The sequence below is a fragment of the Octopus bimaculoides genome, chromosome 25, assembly GCF_001194135.2.
Source record: "Octopus bimaculoides isolate UCB-OBI-ISO-001 chromosome 25, ASM119413v2, whole genome shotgun sequence".
Classification (NCBI taxonomy): Eukaryota; Metazoa; Mollusca; class Cephalopoda; order Octopoda; family Octopodidae; genus Octopus; species Octopus bimaculoides.
Window position 1 is genome coordinate 34,843,211 of NC_069005.1, and position 5,402 is coordinate 34,848,612.

The 5,402-nt window shown below is 40.1% G+C and overlaps 1 protein-coding gene across 2 annotated transcripts in view; it reads right to left on the reverse strand.

The window, feature by feature from the left end:
- Window positions 1–5,402, reverse strand: part of LOC106869064 (serine-rich adhesin for platelets) — a 46,311-nt gene that overhangs the window by 17,815 nt on the left and 23,094 nt on the right. For both annotated transcript variants that reach the window (XM_014914574.2, XM_014914573.2), the window contains exon 2: window positions 4,010–4,785. The gene's annotated coding sequence lies outside the window, so the exon portion shown is untranslated. The remainder of the gene's footprint in view (window positions 1–4,009; window positions 4,786–5,402) is intronic.

Sequence of the window (5,402 nt, forward strand, 5' to 3'; positions counted from 1 at the left end):
CCTTCTGTTAGGGAATACATTCATAAACATCAACTCTTAGAATGCTGGTGGAATATTCCCATCAAAACTTCTGTCAAATGTAAGCATAAACATATATATATAAATACACACACACACACACACACACACACACACACACACACACACACACACACACACACTTCAAAACCGTTAGTGATTTATAGATGGTTTAGAGGAAGTGGCAAAGTTGCACAGCTGTTAACACGCCATTAGGGTTCGACTTGTGAAGTGCATCGCCTCCATTATCTTATTAACCTCCAGCACGACTTTCCAGCTATTAACGGCAATGTCACATAACAAGCATAGCTTCTCTGCAACAACTCACAGCATCTACAAAAAGTAGCTTTTCACGAACTCATGCCAACGGACTCTCACACAACCACGCATGCACACACACACACATGCATGCATGTGTGTGTGTGTATGCATATATACATGTGTATGTATATATATGTATGTGTCTATGGATATATATATATATATATATATGTATGTGTGTGTGTGTGTGTGTGTACACATACGTACGCACATGTAGGGAGATAGAGAGAGAGAGAGAGAGTGGGAATACCGGAAGTAGCTTCATTTCATTTTCTTTTACTTTCAACTTATATCCATTACATTGTTTTGTGATGGGGGAAATAGTTTCTCTAACAATATTAATGCCTGCCTGTCTGTCTGTCTGTCTGTCTGTCTGTTTGACTCGAAATTTACAAAAATAAATTTTGTAACTTTTTTGTGCGAGTGTATGTTCATGTATGTGTGCGTATGTATGCATACAAACGCGCACACACACACACATATATACACGCACAACCTATACATATATATGTGTGTATGTACGTATGTATATCCGTCTCTCTATTTTCATCTATGAGCGTTAATGTGTCAAGCGGTCAAGACCGTTGCTATTGTCACAGGACATTGATGGCATCTACAAGTGGGCTGAAGACAGTAAGATGCAATTTTAGAGTGGAAAATTCCAAGCTGTTCACAAGCACATCACAACCAGGATAAACAGCATCTGGAGGGATTGGCAATTATGGAGGACGCAGTCTATTGGTGACCTGATGAGAAGTATGAAAAACAGTGTATAATTCCATGTCCGCATTGGCAAGATGGTAACGATGCGTCAAAGGATGGTGGGATGGGTCGCGAGGGGAAAGCACTTTTGCTCTTGAAGAGAATATTTGTTTTCAGCCGTTTGGACTACTGCTCACAACTTGGGTCACCAAGCAGCATGAAACTAATACCAGATCTAGAAACAACCCAGCGACGCTTCGTGAAGAGGATTGTCTCAATGGAACAGATAAGCTATAGGGAGAGGTTGAAAGACGGAGGAGCATATATGCGGAGATCCTTGAAGGGATCACTCCAAATTTCAGCATCGAGAATGAAAGCTATCATAGCCGTGGTCGTCTCGATGGTCTCCCGCTTTCTTTATCGATATTAGGACCACACACTGCGACAGCCTTGGGTTAAAATGCCTACGACTTTTTAATGTCTTCCTAAAGAAACTGAGAAATCTATCAAGAAGCACATGGATACTTTAGAATCCGAACTTGGGATCTCAGAAACGCAACTGGGTGTAGCGGCATCAAATTCTTTCTTTACAAAAAAACTAAGTACTTTAGAAACAGTCCTGACTGTATAGGCAGGCATACACACACACACACACACACACAGATGTTGTGGTTGCAGTCATAAATACATAAGAGAGATATATAATTAGAGATATTAGGGTAATGATTGTCTTAGTGGAGAAGTAATTAGTGTGTTAGACAATAATACCTCACACACTTGCCTACATACATACATACATACATACATACATACATACATACATACATACATACATACATACATACATACATGCATGCATATATGTATATATATATATGTATATATATACACGCACACACACACACACACACACTCGAACATGTGTGTGTGTGTGGTATAATATATATATATATATATATAGATAGATGTATAATGTGTGAAGGAAGAAGCTTATAGTAAAGTGTTTCTTAACACCTGATCTCCACAGAGAGAGAGAGAGCGTTATCGTTACATCAACAAAACACATTTGTTCGGTTGGAGGCAGTAAATGAGTTTATAATTCGCCGAAACAAATAAAAAAAGTTGTTTGATTTTTATTGCGTGTTGCCGAAGAGAGGAAGGATCCCCGGGTCGGGCCGTGTTGGCCTTTGTTTGCTTTCCCTTTTATTTTTTGTAGTTTTATACAAGTTTATGCTACACTCCCTACGTTAACGTTAACGTACCTGACGTGCGCGCGCGGAAGCGTGTGCGTGCGTGTGTGTGTGTGTGTGTACTGTAGTAATAGTCTGTGTATGTTTACCAGAAGCACTGACGTTTTAGCTTTGTATTTGTCGACCCCTGTGGTTCTGAGCCATTTTTAACCTATGGACCCATTTGCTCTTTATTTTACTCGGATGGGTCCCCTTAGTCATTCGATGTTTAAACAAAATCCTATTATATTCTTATCATTAAATATAAAGAACTGGATAGAAACAATTGTTAAAACATTTTGAGTATTGTAGCAATATAACCAATTTATAGGGAATCAATTTTAACATCAAAATCTAACATGGAACCCCAAAGGCCATACGGACCCCGTTTGAGAACCGCTGATCTGCACCTTTAATAAGCGCCAAAATACATGTTCCTATAAACGTTGCTTCTGTTTTCTCTCTGGTTATCTCCATTTCCAGATCTTCCTTTCCTTCTGCTCCTTAACAACGATATCAGCTGAATTTTCAGCCTTTATTAATCCTCATTTTAAGTTGTTTTACTCCTCTCCGTCAACATTCATCTACCTGAAGTGTGTGTGTGAACGAAGTAGGGGTCATGTAGAATTGTGCTTGAATTGGTGGTGTGATGTGATATATTGGTGGTGGTGATGGTGTGCGCGCGCGTGTGTGGAGGGGTGGCTGTAATGTACTTTGTGGAGTCGTGTGACGTTGGCTGGTGTGGTGACATGGGTGGGTGAGATACTCCCTCCCCCAAACGGAGGTGGTTCTATTTGTCCTCGAAAGACTGGTGTCTGCGACAGAACATTCGGAAATACGTTCTTGATCTCATGACAGAGAATAAGGTGCGGGCTTCTTTTATCTCGTCATTGTCTTCAGGCAACCGGATGATATTACTGGCTGTGAAAAAAGTACCGCCACCCACCTACCCACATCGCTGGTCGTCTGCTTCTGGAAGCTTTCCAAACTCTCCGAACTAAAACTAGTGCTGCTCTGGAATCATCAGTTTCTGCCACCTGTTGCTCCTGTTGTTGCTGTTAGTTTTCTCCGCTTTTCCATCTTCGCAGGGCAGAAAGCCCGAAGCTAACGGAACAAAAGGAGAAAGTTATAATGTCGCCCGTATAACAGCTGGCTTTTCCCACCGCTTCATCAATCACAAAGCGTTTGTTTCTGCATCTAAATAAAATGGGGTACAACTTGTGTCAAGTATACCATATATTGTGGAACCAGTCTGGGCAGATGCACGGGTTCTTGTTATATCATCAATTTTGGAAACTAGACACATTCTTACATCGCCGAAGGCTGTCCGTAAAACAACCACCCCACCCACCGCCGAAATGATTCCCAAGTAAAAATTGGTAGGAATTCAGTCTTCTAGGAGCAGCCTGACAACGTCCGTTCATGTCAAAGCATAACACCACCACCACCACCACCACCAAATTTCAAATTTTGGCACAAGGCCAGCAGTTTCGGGGGAGAGGCTAAGTCGATTGCAGCGACCCCCCCCCCAGTATGCAACTGGTTACTTATTTTATCAACTCCGGCGGCATTTGAACTCAGAACGGAGAGTCGGAAGAAATGCCGCTAACGATTCTCCCAGCTCACCACCTTAACTGATAAATAATAATAATAATAATGATAATAACGATAATGATGATAATAAAGCAAGGTGACATAGGTAAAAGACATAGCAGAAGAAACAGAAACGATGGACTTACTGGTTTCTTATTGCAAAAGTTCCTTGAAAATCTTCTGTTTGAAAGGACTGGAACTATATTCCTTGGTTTGTTTCCTACATCTGTCGTCGTCGTTGTAGTTGTAGTTGCTGGAAATGATGATGATGATGATGGTGCGGTGGTCGTCGTAGATATTCTTGTTATAGTTCTTGTTGTTGTTGTTGTCGCTATTGAAATGTTTGTATTTGTTCGCAAGAGATGTTTCCAACGGACGGAGTTTCATCGTAACATTGGTAAACCTTCACAGGAAAACTCTTCAAGTTGTTTAACAGCACACACGCTCACTCCAAACAAACACACAACTCATTTCTACACACCCATGCTTTTACAGCCATCTACACACACGCACATATATATATTTCTATGGCTATATATGTGTGTATGTATAAAAAATATGTTACCTAGTTCTTGCTTCTATTCTACCTATTCTTTATATATATATATATATACTTTTTTTTCCCTTTGCTGATATTTCTGTATTGTTGTGTGAGTACTGCTGTACTGTTGCTCGGTGGTACTGTGGTTTAGAGGTACTCTTCTATTATGGTATGGGTAACGATTGCGTATTGGGGGTACCGTGTCACAATCGGTGTTGCTGCTCTGTGGCGAGTGTCTTCAAGGAGGGGGCAAAAGCGCTGCCTTATCCGGTTGGTAATTCTGTCTTAACTGAACAAAGTCTCGTCTTCTGTCACACGAAATAGTTTTTGCCTTCGGCAAAGAACTGCAGCAGCAGCAGCAGCAGTCGTCTGTTGAAGGAACTGGCGAAGAAGAAGAAAAATATATATATAAAAAAAGTAAATAAAACATTGAAGAGAAGAAAAACAAAAAAAAAGATAAACAAATGATAAAACAATAACTATTAGGGAGGTTGTTACAACACACACACACAGACACACACATACACACACGTGTGTATGTGTGTGTATGTATATACATACATACATATACATATACTCAAATACACACATACACACAAACTCATACATACACAATCTTACGTGCACACGCATATATAAATATGTATGAACACATACATAGAGAAACATATTTATCAACATATACATACATAAATACAAACTTACATACACAAAGATACATGTATACACACACACACACACACACACACACACACACAAATATATAAGCACTCAGCTGTATATACATACACATTTATATCACACATTCATTCACATATGTACACGTATTCACACACACTACAAACTCTCTCTCTCACACACACACACACACACACACACACACTCTCACTCTCTCTCTCTTTTTCTCACACACACGCAGACGCACACACAAACACGCATACACCTCAACTCTTATAATACCAAAATATTTTTGCATTAAGTCTTCTCAACGGTCCCCC